Below are 25,069 nucleotides of genomic sequence, written 5' to 3' on the forward strand. Positions count from 1 at the left end.
CCTGCACTGGTTTTCCTCACCAGGAACATGAACATGAATAAGGACACCAACTCTGTCTTAGTAACTTTTCTGTTGCTGTGATAAAACACCATGACCAGGCCACTAATAGAAAACTTCATTTATTTGAGCTTATGGCTCCCAAGGGGTAAGAGTCCATCATGGAACAGAAGCTTGGCAGTGGGCCACAAGCATGGCAGCTCGAACAAGAGGCTGAGAGCTCATGTCCTCAACCACAAGCATGAAGCAGAGAGAGAAAATGCAAAATGGTGTGAGGCTTTCATCTCATAGCTTTCCTCAGTGACACACTTCCTCCAGCAAGGCTGACCTCCTAAATTTCCCCTAACAGTGCCACCAAATATGGATCAAGTGTTCAAGTGCCTGAGATAATGAGGGACATTTTCTTCCCTTTCAGACTTAATGTAAAGAAACAGTAAGTAATGAAAATACTGAAAAATAACTGTTTACATAGAAAAAATAGTAACAAAAACATTGAAAAGTTAACTAAGGTTTACAAAGGGCTTCACAGAACTACCTGGCTAACGGTTTTGCTACACAGAAACTCTAATTGGAATTCCATATGAGTAACAGGTCATAGGCAAAGTCAGAAATTGATCTCCCAGAGCAGCTGTTTTCCTTATTGATGCTCAGGCTGACCATAATCATGGAGCGACACAGGACACTCCATCAGTGTCTGACCTGCTGGGGATTTGGCAATCTTGATTCACCTGAAGCTGGATTACCAGGATCAAAGAGGGAATGCAACTCATTCAAGGCCACACACCTGATGTGTGGAGAGCAGAGCTTTCAAGTCAGGTCCCTAAATCCAAAATCTGTATTTCTTCCCAGGGGACATTCTTGCCACTTTCCTATGAGATGAACAATGAATGACAGTAAAGTCATCTCTGAAATCAGTTGTGAAGAATCTAAGTGTCATATGCATTCCTTTGACACAGTGTGTCACTGAAGCTTAGTTCAGACTGAGAAGAGGTTTTGCTAGTAGCAACAGGAAAATGTCTCCATGTGTATACTGGCTTGCATATATATATATATATATGTGTGTGTGTGTGTGTGTGTGTGTGTGTGTGTGTGTGTGTGTATAAGGATATATATATATATATATATATATATATATATATATATATCCTTAGGGAAAGTGCAACTGAGGACCTTGCCAAAAGCTCCATGCAAGATGGATGACAGCAAAATGTGACTGGCCTTCCTGATGGTCAGTACAATCGGCACAGCACAATCCAAACAGTGTGTTTCACACTAGGTAGATTTACTGAAATTGCAACTGCCCAACAACAAGGCCAGGGTTAGACCATGCTCAGCAGTATGAACTGGGAAATCTCTTGGAAAGCAACTTGAGGCTGCTCAGGATTCCTGTTCTTGTCACTCCTGGTGAGAGCCCCGACATGTACAAAGGGGGCCACAGCACCTTTGCTTGGAGGTAGGGGACTAAAAACTATCTAAGTGGCCAGCATGAGTTAGGAAAGATCTGTACACTCAAATACTATGTAGCCATTAAGATAAAGTTACAATTCATTCATTCGAAAAATAACTGGGAGGTTGAGTTGCTAAGAGTTATAAGACAATATTTACAGATTGATACAATGTACATAAAGTTAGATTTTAACATCTCTAAGGGGTGTGGCAATGGCTCAGTAGGTAAAGCTGCTTACTGCCTAGCCTGAATACAGAGTTTGATTCCCAAGACCCAAGTGCTGGGAGGAGGGAGGCTCTGACTCTCAAAAGTTGTCCTCTGATCTCCACACGTGACATGACAAGTGTGTATGCACACACATGCATGCACATACACACGCACACAAATGTAACTTAAAAAATTAAAATAAAGCAGGGCATTGGTGGTGCATGCCTTTAATCCCAGCACTCGAGAGGCAGAGGCAGGCAGATCTCTGTGAGTTTGAGGCCAGCCTGGTCTACAGATCAAGTTCCAGGACAGCCTCCAAAACAATACAAAGAAACCCTGCCTCAAAAAAAATTTAAAATAGAATATCAGGGAAAGGAAACAAAGGGAATAGAATACCAGAAAAAATGATTTAACTGGCAACACTCATTTTTTAAATCACATGTCACTCCTGAGAGTGTGTGAACACTTTATGTCCTTGGTATGATTTACTTATAGAAAAACAGCACTGAGTGCTCTGAGGAGTTGATACATATGCCCTTATGCATATGCCCTAGATGGGTACACAAGCAAACTATACTCCCAAGTGTCTTCAAGTGTTCTGGTCAAGATCAGATGCAAAACCTCAGGAGGACTGCCTCTCTTGGGTTTCCCTGTATTTCAGCAACACTTCCATCCAGGTGGAGGCCAGGCCATGGAGGATAAATACACAGGGATCCTTTACTATCCTGCACTGTTCAGTACCTGCTTGATTTCGGCTCATCTGATATGAGGTTCTGTTTTACATGTGTTTGCAGTTAATCTAACCATGACAGATGAGCAGAGTTTGAAAAGGCAACGAGAAACATCACATTTTATCCTACGGCTGTCAGACCTCATCACATGCAGATCGTGTGTTTATAATTCATCAATAATTAGTAAAGATATACAGGAGCTAACTTCCAATATGCACAGAGATCCAAACATGATGGCACGGGCCTACAATTCCAGCATTCATGAGACAGGAGCATTGCTTTGAGTATAATGCTAGCCTTAACTACATGCTGAATGCCAGGGCAGCCACGTACCCCTTTTTTAAAAAAGCACAGACACTCTCAATTCCTCTATCATGAGAGTTCAAAGCATCAGGTGAGCCTATCAAAAGCAGTTCATGTGAGTCATTCCCCAAGACATGACAATGGTCTCCTTGACTCTAGAGTTAGTCAACAGTCGTCAAAGGAACTTGTTACAAACTCTTAATCCATTGTCACACAATAGGAACCTCTGTAATCCACACAAATAAAGTGGAGTTATGTATACTGACCCAAAAATCTTCTAAACTCTCCAGCTTTGCAGTACAGTAACTGTGCTTGCATCAGCAGCCACTGTCTGGAGTTGCCTTCACTGCCATTTTCCTTCTGTGCCCTCCATCCAAAATTCTGTCTTTTTTTTTTTTTGCTTTCTTTTAAAAAAAAGTTAAGCTGGGAAGTGCATCCCAGCATTTAGGAAGCAGAAGTAGATGGATCTCCAAGAATACGGCCAGCCTGGTCTATAGAGCGAGTTCCAGGACAGCTAGGGCTACACAGAGAAACTCTGTCTTGAAAACCAAAATTAGTGGGGAGAACATCCATGTGCTGTAGTGTCAGGGGCCTCCACCATAATACAGCCACAGCATTATCACGTCCTCCTCATAGGGAAGACTCCAGGCCACACTGCAGAAATACCACCTCTTAAGATAGAAAGCAAGTTATCCGCCTAGTGAAAATTACCAAGTCACTGGGGCATAGGCTTGAGCAATAGAGGGTAGATTGTGAAAGATAAAGTTAGAACCTGCAGTTAGGGGGCTGGTAACTGCTGGAGAGATGGCTCAGCGGTTAAGAGCACTGACTGTTCTTCCAGAGGTCCTGAGTTCAATTCCCAGCAACCACATGGTGGCTCACAACCACCTTGAATGAGATCTGGTGCCCTCTACTGGCATGATGAAGATTGTATACATAATAAATAAATAAAATATTTTAAAAAAAAGAACCTGCAGTTAGGTTACCAGGGGACACAAGATGACATAACCCTCCCACTGACCTCTGCTCCACCAGGTTCATTGCAGCTGCAGTTAACACCCCCATTCCCTCCCCTCCTGCATATGGTCTTACAAAAATCCCTTTGGGATAAATAAAGGTTGTCGGCTTGATCAGAATCTTGTCTTGCTGTCCGTTTCCGTACCCCCTTGTCCTTCATTTTCTCCTAGATGTCCCCGGCCTATGTTGACTGCCCCCACCAGCACAGTCACTGTAGTACATGTATAGAGGCCAGGACAACTGCCAGGAGTGAGTCCCTGCCTTCCGTCTTATTGAAGCAGTAGTTTGTGTTTCTGTGGCCCCAGTACAGGCCAGCTGACCTGAGAGCTTCGGGCCAAGGCTCCTGTCTAGGCCTCCCATCTTGACATGGGTGTACTTGGATTACAGCCACTGCTTCTGGCTTTTTACATGTGTTCTGGGGACTGAACTCGGGTTATGACAAGCACTTTTGCCAGATGAGCCATCTCTCTGGTCCTCGGTTTCTTTTTCAATGTCACTATGTGGTGGGTCTCTGCTAAGTGTGGTCAACTCCACATTCATGGAGTCTGTGATCCTCAGGAGACACAAACCTTAAGCAGACTCCTGTCAAAAGTTATCACACTGTGGTCATTGGAGTAAGAGGGACAAGACTAGGGTGACAACGGACATGTAAGCTCAGCCTCAAGAACAAAATCCAGAGAGACCAGTGAAGAACACCATAACATGAATGGGGGCCTTTCTTCCATTTCTGCTGGCAGGTATGTGCTCTGAAAACTTGACCAATGAAGATTAAACCTAAAAACAAATCCCATCGTTGTACCAGCAGCAGAATGGTCCAGATAACAGAAATGTCTGGAGAAAAGTCTAGCTGCTATCATCATCATCATCATCAGGCTGAATTACCATCAACCTCCAAAGTCACTAGAGACTATCTCAGTAGTTCTCAGTGTTTCTAACTCTGTGACCCTTTAATATAGTTCCTTATGTTGTGGTGACCCCCAACCATAAGATTTTTGTTGCTTCTTCATAACTATATTTTTGGGGGGTTTTGTGAAACAGGGTTTCTCTGTGTAACAGCCTTGGCTGTCCTGGAACTCACTCTGTAGACCAAGCAGGCTAGCCTCCATAACTGTAATTTTGCTCCTGGTGTGACTCATAATGTAAATATCTAATATGCAGGATATCTGAGATGTGACCTCCAAAGGAATCAAGACCATAGGATGAGAACCACTACTCTAGAAGAATGAGAAATGCTTTTGTGTCAGCCTGTATTGTTTCCCTGCCTCTTCCAAATGAGCAAATTCCAACCATCCCTGCTTCCTACAGCTTGCTACACCATTTGCAATAAAAACAAAAGGACAAACAGAATGATTGGATGACGTTACCACATAAGAACAAATTCTATACCTATATGATGCTCTCCCCCAAGCATTCTAAGCAGGTTACAGGGTATAGGCAGAAAAATAAACAACCATTCACAGCCAGTATAGAAAGAACCAAGGTCATAAATTAGGCATTAATTATCAACAGTGGCCATTGTTCTTCGCATCTATCAGAACAATGTCCTGTTTAAGAAATCCCCTGCTCCTACTGGGGCAATGTTGTCATATTTATCTGCTCCTTGGCTCCAGGCATGTCTTCCACAGCCAAGATTCATGTCCACGCCCTTTGTGGCAGGCAGTAACTAAACCTGCTCTGCAAAGGGAACTCAAAGGCAGCCACTAGATCATTCCAGAAAACCTCCCTGCCTATGTAGAAAGCCGTTGGAAAACAGATTTACTTCCCTTCTCTGCACAGGTTACAAGTGTACAGCTTTGATCTCAGCTTGGGTACAGATAAATCTTTTTTAATCTTCCCACCAGGTATTGCTTCCCTCTCCCACCCATTCCAACCTCCATCCCCAACCCTTCCTCCTCCTTCTCTCGTGTAACATCTTCTCTTCTCCATCTAAATGTTCTTAAAATGTGCAGGACACTTCTACTTGGAATCTGTCATTGTGTTTGCACTGCACTCTCGGCAGCATGTAATCCCCATGGCCCTTCAAAGCTCAAATGGCAAAGTAAGCTGGCATGTGGGGTAGTGAGGCACAACCTCGCTCAACTAGGACTGTCACTGCTGTCAGGCAGTGAGAATAGTCCTAGAAAGCATGTGTTGTTGTCTTTCTTTTTAAAAACAAAAACAGATGTTCAGAATTAGAAATTTTTAAAAAGGGGCTAGAGAGAGAGAGCTCAATGGTTAGGAGCACAGGCTGCTCTGAGTTCCATCCCAGCAACCACATGGTGGCTCATGACCATCTGTAGTGACATCTGGTGCCCTCTTCTGGCCTGCAGGCATACTTGCAGACAGAACACTGTATATATAATAAACAAATAAATCTTTAAAAAATAGTTCCTTCTTATTTAGCACTTTTCCCCAAAAATGGTAATACTTTTATATTCTTTTCTGATATAAAAACAATACCTACTCATTGTTAAAAACAAAAGAAAAACCAAGAAATTTTAGTTTGCTTCATCCTGTCTTTGAAGCAGGGTCTTGCTATGTAGCACAGGTTGGTCTTGAACCTGCAATCCCCCTGCCTCTGCCTCCAGAGTGTTAGGATTACAGGCATAAAATTATGAGAAGAGTTTGATCACACCTGTTCACACGACCACCCGGGGATGACCACCAGCAGTAAGTTTGGGGAAATCCATTCAAAGAGTTATTAGTATGGACAGTATTTCACAAAGAGGTACTACTTTGCAACATGTCTTTTTAAATTAATTGACTATGAATGTATTATACTTTATCTAATGGGGTCATATGACTTCAACTCAATCTTTAAAAATAAACTCTCCATATATTAATTTATTATAGGCAAAACTTCAGCCAAAGTTGTGCATTTCACTTTGCATAGTCATACAACTAGGGTGCCGAATATTTTACAGCAAAGTCATGTAAGCACAGATAAGCTTTGGTGTAGATTTTGCATTTGGGTACATATTGCTACCTGTATGCAAAAGATCTCTATGATCTCTATGTATGTAAGCAAATAGGAACAGGTCGTCTGCTACCAGGTACAAGAACTAGAGACGTATCCCCGTAAGAACATAAGGTAACCAAGAGTGACCAATGTGTTCTCAGTGGTGTCACCAATGGTAAGGTGATGATCCTCCTGTAAATAATCACTCATCCATGCTGCTGGTAAGCAACCCCAATGGACCTCACTGGGTGTTGCAAGTGACCATCCTCTGAGCCAAGCACCTGCTATCTTGGGGCATTTGGCTGTGCCCCTTACAAATGGATCATTAGATCATTGCAGCTGGGTTTGTTGACTGCTTATACCCCATATTGGAAGGACAGAGAGGGTCATGAGACACTCACCTGAGTAAGCAGCTGCCCCCTACCTCCTGCAGTATTCGATTCTATCTTAATTGCACATGGCAATTGTGCAATTGAATACTTAATTGCACATGTGAATACTTAATTGCACATGGCAATTAAGGAGTTAGAGTAAATAAAAAGGGGGGGAGAGAATCTGAAAGGGAGGCTCTATCTAGACAGCTACAGGAAAGCCCTCATCCCTGCTGGGTAAAGGCTTTCTAAGGTTTGGTCTTTTGAGGTAAGGAACACCCACACCTCTGTAAGTAACCTTTTACCCATGTTCTTCTGTAAGGAAGCTTAATAAACTTTTGTTTATCAATTAGTTAATTTTTTAATGTTAATTAAATTAACTTGTTTAACTGATTAATTAGTTTAACTAAGCTTATTATTCTTCCAGAGTGACCTTTGGAGAAAATGTTCTTCTGTTGGTTGTTTGGACCTTAAAAGAAGGGCGCAGATATCACTTACATCTTTCCCTTGGAAGCAATTTCAACAACACTGGGTCACAAAAGAAAGAAAGAAAGAAAGAAAGAAAGAAAGAAAGAAAGAAAGAAAGAAAGAAAGAAAGGAAGGAAGGAAGGAAGGAAGGAAGGAAGGAAGGAAGGAAGGGAAGGAAGGGAAGGAAGAAAGAAAAGGAAGGAAGAAAGAAAGAAAAGAAAGAAGGAAGGAAGGAAGACATGGAAGTAGACTGGAGGCAGGTTTAGATGAGGATCAGTAAATTTATGAAAGGAACAAGAGAGGATAATGAAAGATCAAAATATATCATCCACATGTATGTACTGTCATATTGAAACCTGTTATTATATATAATAAATACATACTAATAGAAACAAAAAACTATGCTGTGGAATAATCCTTTGGTACACTGTAAAGAATTGTCACTCCGTTGGTTTAATAAAATGCTGATTGGCCAGTATCCAGGCAGGAAGTATAGGTAGGTAACCAAACTAAGGATGATGGGAAGGAGAAGGGTGGAGTCTGAGAGTCACTGGTCAGATGCAGAGAGAGCAAAATGGACACACCATACTGAGAAACGGTACCACCACATGGCAGAGCATAAATAAGGAATACAGGTTAACTTAAAATGTAAGAGCTAGTTAATAATTAGCCTGAGCTATTGGTCAAGCATTTATAAGTAGTATTAAGTCTCTATGTAGTAATTTGGGAAGCAGCTGCCAGGTATTTGGGACTGAGCAGCTCTGGGACAGGAAACTTCTGCCTTCGGAACTGATTAATCATTGTTAGGAATAGAGTAGAAATACTTTCAAGAGGAGAACAATAAAGTTCTGTGTACTCATGTCATAGTGTACTACACATCCTGCCACAGCATCATGCTTGAAATGGAACACTTCCTTTGAGGCATTGCTGCTCTCACAAAATGTACAAGAACCACTCAGAAACAGTCAACCCTTTCCCCTTACATCCTCCTCTGCCAAATATAAGTAAACTTGAGTGGAGCTCAAATCTGGGACTGGAAAGCAAAGGAACTGATGCTTCCACATATAGAGGCCATCTCAGGAACACTAACAAGATAGGAATCACAGAACATATGGAGCCAGAGATGGCTCAGTCTGTGAGAGGCAGGTGGGGTACCATTTCCGTGGGACCAGACAGAGATGATAGCCATGCTATGAGAATGCCAGGCTTGGCAAGCAGCAAGGACTAGCTTGTCCTCAGTAAAAGTGTCTGAGAGATGTAAAGTGGCCCTGGTCATGGGTCCTCCTATCCATAGAGGAGGAAGCACATGCTGACTGAAGGAGACACAGTGTCAGCTACAGAGATCGTGAGCAAAGATTAACACAGCAAACGAGGCGACCACTCATGCGGCCAGGATACAGACCAAGAAAGAGGGAAATAAAGACTGTCAGACAGACTCAAGAGATCTAAGAACTATGTACAGAAGCCTAAAGAAATAGGAATTCTAACTACAAATTGAATATTCAATGAAAAGGGCAAGAATTGCCAGAAATAATTGAAAGGAAATAGAAATGGAAATTATATGTATATTAGTTGGAACAAGAAACTATGTTGTTAAGTTAAACAGAAAATGGGAGCAGGTGAAAAGATAATTGTGGGGCTGGGACTGCAGTTGGCGGAGTGCTTTCCTAGTGTGTGCAAAGCCCTGGCACCGCAGAACGCAGTACTGACACACACTTGTAATCCCAGCACTTGGGAAGTGGAGACAGGAGGAACAGGAGCTCAAGGTCATCTACTGCTATACAAAGAACTAGAGACCAGCATAAAGCTAGATATGAGGGGGGAAGGGAGAGGTGGGAGACAAGGAGAGGGGAGGGAGAGAGGGGGGAGGGAAAGATAATTATATCTCTGAAGAATTTACCTAGGATACAAAATAACACCTAAAAATATAAAATACAGACTTTGGAAGCAGCATGAGAAGAGTGAACCAGACACAGGGCCAGACAGGAAAAGATCATCAAGAGAATGGAAGACAGACAAGACTTTAAAGAAAAGTATATCATAGCTAATTAAGATATGAATATTGTCTTGTTCTTCCATGCTTCCAGGGATGGACCTGACTTGGGGTATCAAGAGAATGGAGAAGAGACACACAGAGAAGAAAGAAAAAAAATCCCACTCAGACTGGCTTCTCTGATAGAGAAGGCTCAGCATCCTAGAAGTCGGCATGTTTACTATTGTAGAGTTAACAGAAAGGTGGGGTTATTGATACAATTGGACAAGAAGGGGAGTTATTACATACAGATCAACAAAGAGGTGGGGTTATTACATACAGATCAACAGAGGTGGGGTTATTACATACAGATCAACAAAGAGGTGGGGTTATTACATACAGATCAACAAGGAGGTGGGGTCATTACATACAGATCAACAAGGAGGTGGGGTTCTGGGATACATCTGGATCAAGGAGACAGGTTTGCCTACTCTCAATAGGAGCAGTCTCTCTGGGAGCAGTAGATTCTGTTCAAATACCTGAGGAGAGAAAGCTATGGTGGACATTCTCTGTACACACCATCAACATCCACACAGAGACCAGAAAGGAAGGTTTTGACACGCCTCTGAGATTTGGGGTGAGAGCGGGCTTTACCATTTTCCCATTGGTTTTAAACTATGAGGTCCCTGACATGGCCATGGCCATACCCAGTCAACCACACACATTCACTCGGGGATTCCTCTGCTCCCCACAGTATATTAATACATAACCCTAGGAAGTAAAACATACCCAGACATGTCAAAATGGGCCAGAAGAGCATCAGAAGCAATGATAGGACCCCTAAGCAACTAGAGAGGAAACAGGTAACATTGACAGAACAATGTACGGATGACACCATGATTCCCAGTGATACAAATGGAAACCTGAGCACAATGCAATAACACCTTCAGAGAAAAGGAAAGTAGCTGTCAGCATACAAGTGTAAACTCTGCAAAAGTTCCCTTCAGAAACAAGAATGAAATGAGCACATCACCAACTAGAAAGTACAAAACATATCTGCTCAGACCATGATGGTGAAACCCACAATGACAGCTGATTGGATAAGGGGGAGCTCTTGAATCCTAGACTGATGCCTGAGGCCAACAGGGGACTGATCCAGACTCCATGAATGTAGTCTCAGTGAGGAGGCCACAGAAATCACTGGGGCCTTGGGTAGTAGATCAGTGTTTACCATGGTGTATGAATGATCTTTGGGAGCCCATTCCAAATAGAGGGATGCTCTCTCAGCCTGGACACATGGGGAAGGGCCTAGGTCCTGCCCTGGATGAAATGACAGACTTTGGAGATCCCCCCAAGGAGGGCCTCACCCTCCCTGGGGAATGATGTGGGGATTGGGTGGGGGGTTGGGGGGGCTGGTGGAGGGACAAGGGAGAAGGGGTGGGAGAGGGAGCTGGGATTGTCATGTGAAGCATTCATGCTGCTAATTTAAATTTTTAAAAATTTTTAAAAAACATATCTGCTTGAAGACATACCCCAAATCTACAAGTTCGTTAGAATTCAGCAATAACACAATGGCCTAACTAAGAAGATCTCAACAGACACTACAACAAAGAGAGACAAGGATGGCAAATTAATATATGAGCACCATATCACATCATCCGGAGACTGCAAATGACATGGATATGATACCACAATGCAGTTTTGATGGCTAAAGGGAATAAAATTCAAAGGCCTGACCACCAAATACCAAGTAACACACTCAGCAGCAGCAACCCTCACCCACTGCTGAAGGGAATGTAAAGGTCGTTAGAGGACAGCCTGGTGACTCTCACAAACACTGTCTCACCACAGAATCCAGCAACCATGGTCTAGGGAACTGCCTGACTGGTGTAAGAATAAATATTCTCACCAGTCATGAGTAGTATAAGAGTACCAGGTATGAATTACCTCCAACTACAAAAGGCTTCTTGACTGAATTCAGTTTTTCATTCCTAAATTTGAGAGACATGACAGGTAAAATGCCAAGACCAGCAGCTTCCTGACACTACCAGCTGACATGCCAGTGAGGACAGAGGACTGCATGGTCCCATCTCTAGAGGACCAGCTACAGATGCCCAGTGGTTGCTGAGAGAGGAAGTAGTTTTCTCCAGGGGAAGAATTCCTACACAGGCTGTCTGATCTCAAGTGATCATCCCAGGAGACATGTACATCCAAGCAATGTCAGACATTTAATAAGTTATATAAATTGTGTGTGTGTGTGTGTGTGTAACAATAATAAAAAAGAAATCCAACCACACTGAACCTCTTAGAAGAGAAAGTGGGTGGTACCCTTGAACAAATTGGTATAGGAGTCTGCTTCCTGAACATATCTCCAGTAGCACAGACACTGAGGTCAACAATTAATACATGGGACCTCCTGAAACTGAGAAGCTTCTGTAAGGCAAAGGACACAGTCAGCAAGACAAAAAGGCAGCCCACAGAATGGGAAAAGATATTCACTAACCCCACATCTGACAGAGGGCTGATCTCCAAAATCTACAAAGAACTCAAGAAGCAAGTCTCCAAAACACCAAAGGGCCCAATTAAAAAGTGGGGGGTGAACTAAATAGAGAATTCTCAATAGAGGAGTCTAAAATGGCTGATGAGAGACACTTGAAAAAGTGCTCAACATTCCTAGCCATCAGGGAAATGCAAATCAAAACAACTCTGAGATACCATCTTACTCCAGTCAGTAATCTAAAATCAAAAACACCAACAACAGTTTATGCTGGAGAGGATGTGGAGAAAGGGGAACACTCCTCCACTGCTGTTGGGAGTGCCAACTCATACAGCCACTTTGGAAATCAGTATGGAGATTCCTCAGAAAAATGGGAATCAGCCTACCACAAGACCCAGAAATTCCACTCTTAGGCATATATCCAAAAGATGCACATTCAAACAACAAGGACATCTGTTCCACTATGTTCATAGCAGCATTATCTATAATAGCCAGAACTTGGAAGCAACTTAGATGCCCCTCAACTGAAGAGTGGATAGAGAAAATGTGGTATATTTACACAATGGAGTACTATTCTGCAGAAAAAAAACAATGGAATCCTGAAATTTGCAGGCAAATGGATGGCACTAGAAGAAACCAGTCACAAAAAGACAAACATGGTATGTACTCTCTCATATATGGATTTTAGACATAGATCCAGCTTACAATCCCATGGCCAGAGAGTCTGGGAAACAGAGCCTTCATCCAATGACTGATGGAAGCAGAGGCAGATTCCCACAGCTAAACGCTGAGCTGAACTCAAGTAGCCCAGTGACAGAGAGGGAGGACTGATGAGCAAAGGGATTAAGACTAGGCTGGTTTAACCCCCAGAAACAGTTGACCTGAACAAGGGGTAGCTCTTGAATCCCAGACTGATGGCTGGGAATCCAGCATGGTACCAATCAAGACACCCTGAATGTGAGTGTCAGTGAGGAGGCCTAAGCAATCTATGGGGCCTTGGGTAATAGATCATTATTCATCCCTGGCATACAAATGGACTTTGGGTGCCCATCCCACAATGAGAGATGTTCTCTCACCCTGGACTCTTGGGGGAAGGTCTAGGTCCTGCCCTGGATGAAATGACAGACTATGAACACCCCCATGGAGGGCCTCACCCTCCCTGGGGAAAGGAGGGAGTATGGGGGTATTGGTGGGAGGGTGTGGGAGGAGGGGTGGGAAAGGGAGAGGAACCTGGGATTGACATGTGAAGCAACCTTGTTTCTAATTTAAATTTAAATCAAAAAATTAAAATTAAAAAACCACATCGCTCACTCCTGAGCCAAAATAATAGCAACATGTTGTGATGTTAATAGGATAAGAAGAAACAAAACATAAGACAATCACACAGGACAGGGCAGAGGGAATCTAACTGCTGTAAAGTCCTTTTGCAGGATCCATGGCCTCAGCGAGTCCACACGTTCCCTTAATTAAAACCACCTTCCCTCTAGTTCTTCAGGCAATTTCCTAAAGAGCCCCAGCAAGTTCACTGGCAAACAACGTTTAGATTACCAATTATTTCACGCTTATCATTATGAAGCCTTGACTTTAAACCTGTGTAAAACCGCCTGGCTCTAACTTTATGATTAGTTCCTTTATACCACTGTAAATGCATTGCCCTTTGCGCATCTGCACCATATTTTCTGCACACCCAACTAAACCTTTGGTCTGAAGTTAAAAAAATAATAATAATAATCCAACTTGATCTGAGTGGGGAAGAGTGCTAAAAGTCAGAATTATTCATGCTCACAGAGGACAGTAAATCTGCCTCCCTGGCCCACCTTCTGGAATAGTGAAACCTGCATTATATATGGACCCTGGCAGGCAAGGGATATCACCAATAAATCATATTTTCTGTACAATCTTTAGGAAAATCTCCGGTTCTTGGCTTTCCTAAAGTGAAATGCTCGATAAACTTCACTTTGAATTCACTTTCAAATACATTCAGGCCTCATCTCGGCTGTTCCCCACTTTGCTCCCAAAAGAAGCAGAGTAAAGCTACTGGGTTGAGCTTGGAGAACTGATAGCTTATGTCTGCCCTGGCTCCATAAAACACACACCTCTGAGGAACTAGACAGCAAAAATTATTTTAAACTGTTTACTTTCTTACTCTCCTTTTCAACTATAATTGGGGCTCCTGTTGCTTCCCCCTCAGGGTCCCAGGCCTTTGTTCCCCAAGGAGGAAGCTTGCAGCCCCTCAGTCCATCTTCCAGCTCATCCCTGGACCTGACACCACCTCCTATCCTGGCTTAGAGCACGCAGACATTTTTTTACATAGCTGTGCAGAACTTGATTTGTTTTTTGAGATAAATACCACCAGACATGAAGACAACTGAGTTTATGCTAAAACATCATTAAAAGCCAAGATGCAAATCTGAATATTTCAAGTATTTTCACAATAATAGACATAAAGAAAATGAAGTAATTTGTGGGAATGCTGTGGGCTTTGAGGCTCTGACTAAATGCTTTTGTTTTAGTTTTAGGTTTTTGTTAGAGGGGGTTTTCTGTTTGTGGGGTTGCTTTTTTGTTTATTTATTTTATATACTGACTGGTTTCCCCTCCCTCTTCTCCTTCCATTCCCTACCCCACCCACAAATCCACCTCTCTGTTTCTGTTCAGCAGGGGCAGGCCTACCATAGGTATCAACTAAACATGGCTTATCGACTAAGCACCTCCCCTTTTATTAAGACTGAGCAAGGCAATCAGTATGAGGAATAGGTTCCCAAGAGCCTGCCAAAGCATTACAGACAGCCCTGCTCTCCCTGTTAGGAGTCCCACAATAGATCAAGCCACACAACTGTTACATATATGTAGGAGGCTTAGATCAGTCCCATGCAGGCTCCCTGTTTGTTGGTTCATACTCTGTGAGTTCCTATGAGCCAGATTCACTGTTTCTGTGCATTTTCTTGTAATGTCCTTTACCCCTCTGGCTCCTACAATCCTTCCTCCCTCTCTTCAGCAGGTTCCCCTGAGCTCAGCCTAATATTTGGCTGTGGGCCTCTGCATCTTTTTCCATCAGTTATCAGATGAAGGCTCTCTGATGACAATTGGGGTAGTCACCAATCTGATCACAAGAGATGGCCAGCTTAGGCTATGTATCCACTATTGTTAGGAGTCTTAGCTAGTGTCATCCTTGTAGATTCATGGGAGTTTCCCTTGTATGAGGTTTCTACCTAACCCAGATAAACACACCCACCCCCATTTCTAGTCACCTCTTTCAGTACTCTCCCCCCCTCCACCCACCCCCAAGCTGATACCTCAAGTTTCCATCCCCACCTGCGCCCCCCACCCCCGTCTGCCCAGGAGATCTCTTCTATTTTTCCTTCCCAGGGGGATACATCCCCCCCCTTGGGCCCTTCTTGTTACCTAGCCTCTCAGGGTCTGTGGATTGTAGCATGGTTATCCTTTACTTTACAAGTAATATCCACTTATGAGTACATACCATGTTTGTCTTTCTGGATCTGAGTTATCTCACTCAGGATAATTTTTTTCTAGTTCCATTCATTTGCCTTCAAATTTCCTGATCTCGTTGTTTTTAACAGCTGAGTGATACCACATTGTGTAAATGTTCCACACTTTATCTACTCTTAAGTTGAAGGGCTTCTAGGTTGGTTCCAGGTTCTGGCTATTACAAATAAAGTTGCTATGAACACAGTTGAACAAGTGTCCTTTATGGTGTGATTGAACATCCTTTAGGTATATTTCCAAGAGTGGTATAGCTGGATCCTGAATTCTTTACAACTGAATTGCATATATGCACCATATTATCACTATACAGCCATTGGTTGATGGACATCTAGACTGTTTCCATTTTCTGGCTATTGTGAATAGAGCAGCAATGAAAATGGGTGAGTGGGTATCTCTGTAATAGGATAAATTGGGAATATGTCCAGGAGTTGTGCGGCTGGTTCATACGGTAGATCTGTTATCACAAAGGGGATAGAACACAGATGATATAAAGGGGGAGGGGGACTGATGAAATAGGAAGAGTTAACTGGGTAGGGGTAGAGGGGCAGGATAGAGGAGAGAGTAGCAGGAGGGATAACTAACACTAAAGACCTTTTTTAAATGTCATATAAAAAACTACTACTGTAGAAACTTCTTAAATACACCCATATACATGTGTATATGTATGTATACATATAAAATAAGTTTAAATGTAGTTAACCTGTAATGGGGGAGGGGTGCAATGCCTATCTCAGACACCATAGGATATCAAATACAAAGCCAAGTGCCACTTATTGGTGACCTCTTTTGAGGTTATTGATCACTAGGGCCCCATACTCTCCTCTCCAACATTAGACACTATGGCCATTGCTCTTGATTACCCTCCAGAACTTGAAATTAAGACCCAATTGCTGAAGATACCCATACACTTGACTCATAGGACATAGATAAAAACAAGCTGGTATTGACCATGAAGCTTTCTCCCTGACGGCTAGCTTTCAAAGTGCTGGAAGGTACTATGCATGCTACTAAAGGAGAAAATTAACCAAACATCTTACCCAGCTATGAACCCTGTAAGCTACAATAACTGGCCTGACAAGATATATATACTGGTGCAATAGTTACACAGATGTCATTGGCATAAACAGCTACTTTCTTATTGGAGTTAAAGGAACTCATGCCTTCTACTGTTACTTGGGACAAAACACCCCATGACTCACTAGATCATGGGTCCCGGGAGAGAAGCTAACATTGCTATTCTGTTAAAATGTCAAAGTAATAAACTGACCCTTAAGTTCTTATCTTTATACCCATATATCAGTGCATCTCTCAACCCTCATCAGAAAAGCTTCTTTTGCAGTAGATGGTGATTAATGCTGGTCAATATACAGAGAATAAAAGACTGGAGTACTTATCCCTAAATGGGACATCTATATCATTCATACCTTCTCCCTCCAAGGTGCAGGGATCACAGAGAAAGAGGAAGCAGAAAGATCATAAGCAGCAGAAGCAGTGGGTTTCTGCCCAGAAACAGTATTTTCTGGACATGATAGGGCCACTGCAAACATGAATTCACAGCGACTGTGACTGCATGCTTAAGACCCACACAAGGTCAAACCAGCCAAAATCCTGGACAAGGGAGGGGCTCACAAAGTCCCAACCCCTAGCTGAGAAGCTATTGGCAACTGGTGACCACTGAGAAAGGAGAGTAAGTTTTCTTCAGGGATGTGAACACTGAAAGGTTCGCTGTACACACATGGGCAGCACTAAGTATACTCAGAGGGTTTTAAAAAGAGAAACAGAGCATATGCAGTTGGGCAGAAAGTGGGGGAGGGAATTGGGACGGAGTTGGAGGGCAACAAATAGTGATAGGCCGGGCGGTGGTGGCGCACACCTTTAATCCCAGCACTCGGGAGGCAGAGGCAGGCGGAACTCTGTGAGTTCGAGGCCGGGCTGGACCGATAGCCTCCAAAACAATACAGAGAAACCCTGTCTCATAAAAACCAAAAAAAAGTGATAGATTTTATCAAAATACATTATTTGCATGCATGAAATTTTCAATTAAACAAAAGACTATGGCTGGGGAGGTCACAGGCCTTAGGGAAATGGTACTACTGAAGCTTTGCTAAATAGACATGTCAAAACATCTCAACATTTACATCTATATGCTACTGCTGTTCTCAACCTAGGTCAGAGAAGCTTCTCCTTACAAAAGGTGACAATTAAAGCAGAGACTCTAAACAAAGTACTGAGAATAGGTTAGTGTTGAGTGCCCACCCCCAAATGAGGCATTGATATCACCCATCCAAGACCCAGGGAACATCACAGAAGAGAGATCAAAAAGACTGTAAAAGCCAGCAGGTAGAGAGACAAAACACACACACACACACACACACACACACACACACACACACACACACACACACACGCGCGCACACACACGGGGGGGGGCGAAGGGGGAGGAATTCTGCACAGATCTATATAAAAACAAACAAACCATCAGGAGGATAGTAAGTAGACTAACCTACTGGGAAGAGGAGAGTCGGCAGAGTAGGTGAGGGATAAGGGAAGGTAATGGAATACAGATGATCATAGGATATTCTGCATGTGTGAACTCATCACTCTCATTTTTTAAAGAAAAAACATCCCAGAAAAGACACCATGACCAAGGCAACTTATAGGAAAAAGAGTTTACTGTGAGTTTACAGTTTCAGAGGATGAGTCCATGACCATCATGGTAGGGAACATGGCAGCAGGCAGGCAGGCATGGTCAATAAAGCAGTAGCTGAGAAATAACTGGGAAAGTCCATGTCCAGTAACATGCCTCCTTCAACAAGGCTACGCCTCCTAATCCTTCCCAAAAAGCTCCACCAACTGGGGACCAAACATCCATGAGACTACATGGATCATTCTCATTCAAATCATCACAAACCAGACCAAAAACCCAGGGTGCATGAAGCCTGAATTGGCTGCTGGAAGGGGAGCCTCCCATCTTCTGCTAACATCTCTTGAAGAGAGCCTGCACCTATAGCCTTTAAAGAATCTACCAGAGCTGGAACTTCCTCAAGGAGAGTCACTCTTTATCACCTGTGAGAACCACACAGCATGGAGTTATTGAGGAAGGGAGAGCCATTTGCAAAAGGGGAACTGACAGGCCTTCCACTAGGCTGGATGTTCAGCTCTACCTCAGATACCAAGGGCCTCTCTACCAGGATTGGTAGTACTCCATAGGACAAAGGGAATGCCATGATGTCACAACATCTCTCCAAGTGCCTGCTACAAACATGGATGATACTGGTTTGGGTCAGAGCTCTGAACTTTTCAAAACCAGTTTTGAAATATCATCTGCACACTACAAACTAGTTCATTGAGAGCACAGTATGATGGTTCAGAGTCTTCACGACAACATGCAACCATTTCAAAACTCCTTAGGACTGGAGACACAGCTCAGCACTGGTTGCTCTTCTGGAGGACTGAGGATCAATTCCCAGCACCCACTTGGCAGCTAACAACTGCCTGTACTCTAATCTCAGGGGATCTGACACCCTCTTCTGGCCTCCATATGTCTATGCATACATACATGCAGACAAAACACTCATATACAAAAAATAAAAAATAAAATCTCAAAAACATGTAAAAACATTCTTACAGACATGGGAATTGCCATTGGGTCCTTAAGCAATCCAGGGTACCTCCCAAACAGTTACTGGCCAAGGGAGGTCATTTACCTCGACAGGTAAACAAGAATTTAAAATATATATATATATATTTCCAGCTATGAAAGAACCTAAAATTCATAATTATCAGCATTTTAGAGCCAAGGACAGAAGTATGTCTAGTCTGAATGTCTGATACTCCTGCTGTGCACCTTTGTCCTCATTTTGATGGAGCTGGAGGTGGGGCACAGCTACACCGGATACAGGAATCTCATCTGGCTCTCAAAGGTGCTTTGCCTATTACGGAAAATAAAACAAAACAAACCACAGTTTTGTGTGTCCTTCACATAGACCCAAGGTACCATGCCCTTCTGTCTACAATGAGTGGTCAGACCTGAGCACAGTTGTTCCGTTAGGTGATGTGATGGCTATTCTTGGTTGTCAACTTGACAATATCTGGAATTAAGCAAAACTCAAAAATGGAGGGCACACCAGTGAGGGACTTTTTGCTTAAATTGAAGTAAGAAGATTCACTTCTAATTCAGATCTTGAGGAGAGAAAACACATGCCTTTAATCCAGATTTTTAGATGGGAAGACTCACACCCCTACTTTAATCAGGGTCACACCTTCTGTTGGAAGCCTACCTAAGAACATAGAAGGATGAAGCTTTTGCTGGCTTGCTAGCAAGTCCATTCTTTCACTAGTATTAGAGTATACTTCTTCAGGATTCCAACATCTACTGAAGACCAGCTAAAACATCCAATCTCATGGATTGAGCAACTTCTGGATTCTTGAACTTTCTGTTAGCCCAGTCATTGTTGGATTAGTTAGATCATAGCCTGTTTAAGTCATTCTAATAAATTTTCTTTCTCTCTCTCTCTCTCTCTCTCTCTCTCTCTCTCTCTCTCTCTCTCTCTCTCTCTCTCTCGCATGTGCGCGTGCACACACACACACACACACTATTTATGGATATGCATATATATATAATGTCACAGAGAAGGAGCACACAAGATGCCCACATTTTACAAACAGTGTAGATCAGGTAAACAAATACTGTTGATCCAAATCCATGTTTATTAATTCATAGGTTAAAAACTGTCATGCTAATGAAGTCTCAGTTTATCTGATATCTCATCAGCCTGGACCCCTTTCTCCAAGGCCATGAGGGTTCGCAGCAATGTACTCATGTGCTCAAATATTTTTGCAAATTTCCCAAAAAATATTCAAGCTCCTGGCATTAGGAAAGTTCTCTACTCTCATGCCAAATCCCTGTCCATCCTGTGTCCCCTAACAGTAAAGGTATGGGATTCCTGGGAACTAACTAAAGGAACACTGAATGGAGAAGACATGTGGTTACTATGCATTTTGCAGTTGCTTCTCTATATGAGCAAGCACTGACCACCTTCTGGAAATGTCATTTCCAGAGACACTTCTTCACCAATGACATTCAGTTCCCACCACAGATGACAGACAGGCCACACACACTGCCCAGTGGGTCCTTCAGTGAAGAGACAAAGTGTTCAAGAAATGTTGGAAACTAGTCTGGGATGTCTTTTTAACCTCTGGGAGTTTTCAATTGTAAGCAGAGGACTTTGGTGCCCATTGATGCCCATTAAAACAACCTTTCATGTGTCAGAAAAACACTCAAACAGTATTGCAGTTCTAAAAATGTCAGTTTTTTTTACAGGAAATTGCACATGATGAAATTTGTCAAAATCCCTGGATTTGTAGGACACAGACACAGAAAGCAACTACAAACAGATCAGTCTGAGGTGGTGGTTTGATGATCTGTGCACACAGTATCTGAGGCATCTTGTCCTCACAAAGGCTGACAGTTCCAGATAAAAGAGCATGCAAAATTGCCACCGGCACAGCAGATCAGCCTGGGAAAAGGACTGCTGTGAGAGACTCCACACAGACCCCATTGATGGTGCAGCACTCGGGCTGGAAGGAGGCTTGGACTGCAGAACTACAGGACTCTGCTGAAACAGGGCATTTCTATGGGCATTAGCATTGCTCTCAAGTAGACCTTCATTTCAGATGCATGGTCTATGTTTTTCTACAGCTACTGATCACTACAAAATTCAAGCTCAATGGAAAAAAAGTATCACTGAAATCATGAAAGGCAATTGAAGGAATAAAGATGGGCAGGCATGTCAAAATATCAAAAATTCTGTGAAATGACGGAACCCACAGCTGGTAGTTGAATGACAGGCAGAACTGTTTCAGAAAAAAAAAATAGGGACAGCCAAGAGGACATATGATATGGATATGACAGCAGAGGAGATGAGCAAGACAGATTCTGAATGTTCCCCCAACAGGAAACATAGCTGTCCAATGGAAAATGCAATTTTTATGGGGATGACCTTATTTTAATGACTAGGTTGACTTATTGTCCCCCTGGCTGGTCACCATGAAGAATTCACAGAGACACCACAAATACAAATATTTCATCCCCCAAATATCAGGATCCCAGTTTACAAATGTGTCAAACAGAATACACAAAGGATTTGTTTAAAATGCTTCAAAAAACAGACATTATAAGACAGACTTAAATATGAATAAATTATGGAAAGATCTTGGCCTGTCTGTAAAAAATGAACACAGCATTTTTGTCGTAATTTATAACAGGATATGCATAGTTTATCATACTAGATTATATTATAGAGAGCAGGGACACGGCTCAGCAGTTAAGATAGCCTGCTGCCCACACATATAAGGACTGGAGTTCAGACCCCAGCACCCACAAAACAAGTTAAGTGTGATCCCACACATGCCTCTGATCCTAGCACTGAGGAGATAAAGACAACAGGATTACTGAGGTTTGCTTGCCGCCATGCTAGCAGAAAAAAAAAATGTTAGCTCCAGGTTCAGCAAGGGACCCTACCTCAAAGGGCTAAGGTAGTGCTCATATACACACACAGAGCCTACATGTGCACATGCGCACACACGTACACATGCATATTAAGAGCTCTCAAAAGTCAAAGGACAGGGTTGGAGTGGTGTTCGGTGGGTAAGAACATTTGCTGTTCTTCCAGAGAACCTGGGTTCATTTCCCAGCACTCACATGACAGCTCACAACCATTTGTAATCCTAGTTCTAGGGGATCTGTTGCTCTCTTCTGGCCTCTGCAGGCACTAGGCATATACATAGTGCACAGATATACAATGCAGGCAAAACACTCAAACATAAAATAAGTTTAAAACTTGTCTTCCTTGATTTTTTTCATGTGTATGAGTGTTTTGCCTCATGTATGTCTGTGTACCACATACATGCAGTATCTCTAGAAGCCATAAAAGGACATAAGATCCCCTGGAACTGAAGTTACAGAGGGCTGTGAGCCACCATATAGGTGCTAGAAATCAAACCCAGGTTCTTTGGAGGAGCACCCAATGCTCTTAACTCTTGAGCCATTTCTCCAGCCCCAAATACATTTTTAAAAATCATAGGACATCACATAACATGTTATGTTCACTTGGATTGCTCATAAGTGAATTAAAATTTACCTTAACATTGACTTGAGTGACAAACAAGAATGAAGAAAGAATATTGTTCTTTGGGTAGTATGAAGAGTAACAGGAAAGGGTTTACCCCTCAGAGGTCACAGTGAGGAAGTGTTACTACATCTGGCATATACAGGGCTTGGATTCCATTCCCACCATCATGAAAGTAATAATAGACAGATAATGTGGTGGTGTTTCAGACAACAGAACCCTTAGGGATTCAGGCTAATTGCTTGTTGGGTCAGTTTGTACATGATGCCTAGAAGACTGTCAAGACAAAAAGACAAATGTGGGGGCTGGAGAGATGGTCCAGCAATTACAACCACATACTACTCTTGCAGAAAATCCAGGTTCAGTTCCCAATTCCCACATCAGAGACCTCACAACTGCCTGTGACTCCAGATTCGGGGGAATCTGATGCCCTCTTCTGGTCTCCACAGGCACTGCACTCACTTGTACAAACAGGCATACTTGTGTATTTTCTTAAATCTTTTATTTTTCAGACAAATGTGACTTACTTATACAAATCAGATAAATTAAAGTAAAAAACTGTACAAAATTAACTGAGAAATCAAGTAAGTCAATGAACTAAAAACCAGATCATACTATTGCTGAAAATTCTACACAAGCAAATTGCTTCAAAGATGTTATCTGCTCCCCTGAGGTAGAAAGTCCATTTGCTCCACAGAGAACAAAGCTTGAATTTTCATCAGAGTTCATCTGAAGTTAAAGTACACAGGACAACAATTCAAACGTGACCTGGTGGTGTTCAAAGGAGTAACTTCCAGATAACCATGATCTGTCTTGCATGTTCCCCATAGCTTGGACACAGCATAAAACATTAGTCCCAACACATGCTGTGATACAGCTTAGCTAACCATGGGGCCATCTCATGGAGAGCTACCTTCCTGGGCCCCAATGCTGTCAACTATTTCAGGTTCCGAGAGAGCTACACACTTTTCTTGGCTCTCTATCACATTAGCTATGCAATTGGGCTTCTGTTTAAGAGTCTAAGGACAGTGAGACAATCTCCACTAGAAAAGGAGACAGTTGAAAGACTCTACATTACACTTTTGACTCTGAGCAGTCATTGTCACTATACGATTTCAGTGTGTTTTCACCCCCTAAGTTATTTCCATGTCTGTTAGCTACTATCCTCATTACTTCACCTACCAACCCCTCGTAGTCATAAATACATTTTTTGTCTCTTATCAATTAGCCTGTTTGGACCATTTCCTGTAAGCAGTATCATATAGCATGCTCTGTTCAAAAATTATTATCTGTGTGCCGGGTGGTGGTGGCGCACGCCTTTAATCCCAGCACTCGGGAGGCAGAGGCAGGTGGATCTCTGTGAGTTCGAGGCTGGGCTAGACCGACAGCCTCCAAAACAATACAGAGAAACCCTGTCTCATAAAAACAAAAAAAAATTTATTATCTCTGTGTGTGTGAGTGTGAGTGTGTATGTGTCCAGGTGGTATGTGCACATGAGTGAAGTTGCCTACAGAGGCCAGGAAAGGGTTTCATATCCCCTGGAGCTGGATTTACAGATGTGAGTCACCTGCCCTGCCCTGGTTGCTGGGAACCAAATCCAGTCCTCTGGAAGAGCAGCGAATGCTTTGAACTCCTGAGCAATCTCTGCAATCTCACAATATGTGATCTTTAGTACAAGCTTTATCCTTTGAGAAAACTTTGTGAATCTGGTTTCTGCTGCAGTTTCAAGTCATAGAATGGTTGGGGGGAGGGCTGGAGAGATGGCTCAGAGGCTATGAGCACTGATGGTTTATTCAGAGGTCTTGAGTTCAAATCCCAGCAACCAATGGTAGCTCACAACTATCTATAATGAGATTTGATGCCCTCTTCTGACATGCAGGCAGACCACTGTATACATAATAAATAAATAAATCTTTTTGTAAAAAAAATGTGTGGGGTGTGTGTGTGTGTGTGTGTGTGTGTGTGTGTGTGTGTGTGTGTGTGTGTGTGCAGTGCCCTCAGAGGTCGGAAGAGGGCACTGGATGTGCTGGAGCTGCAGTAAAGGTGGTTGTAAACTACCCAATGTGGTTGCTGGGAACTGAACTCAGGTCCTGTCAAAGAGCAGTACATGCTCTTAACTGCTGAGTCTTCTCTCAAACCCGATATTTGAAATTTTTTAAATCCAAAAGGTTAAATATGTCATTTTAATTGCAACTTAATTTCACACTCATTTAATTTCAGATTCCTGCATTAGATAGACATGAAAGATTTCTATTTACTCATTTAATAAAACATAGAAAGTGGCTGGACTATTAAATGAAAGTGACTCAAATGAACAATGAAACTAACAGAAATTATTCTAACACCATAGGGCAAACCATAAGATAATTTCCAGAGCTAAAAACGGTAATTACAGAGATAAGGAACAGGTTCTTAGATTATTTGGTAATTTAATTAATGAAAAATGTGCATCATATGACCACATGGGGAAGATGTTAAACTTGGTTG

At 42.5% G+C, this 25,069-nt stretch overlaps 1 protein-coding gene across 2 annotated transcripts in view; it reads right to left on the reverse strand.

Moving 5' to 3' along the window:
- Fank1 (fibronectin type III and ankyrin repeat domains 1) overlaps positions 1-25,069 on the reverse strand; it is a 109,181-nt gene that overhangs the window by 39,718 nt on the left and 44,394 nt on the right. The gene's annotated exons all lie outside the window — the stretch shown is intronic.

The sequence above is a fragment of the Mesocricetus auratus genome, unplaced genomic scaffold (genome assembly GCF_017639785.1).
Source record: "Mesocricetus auratus isolate SY011 unplaced genomic scaffold, BCM_Maur_2.0 Super-Scaffold_4256, whole genome shotgun sequence".
Classification (NCBI taxonomy): domain Eukaryota; kingdom Metazoa; phylum Chordata; class Mammalia; order Rodentia; family Cricetidae; genus Mesocricetus; species Mesocricetus auratus.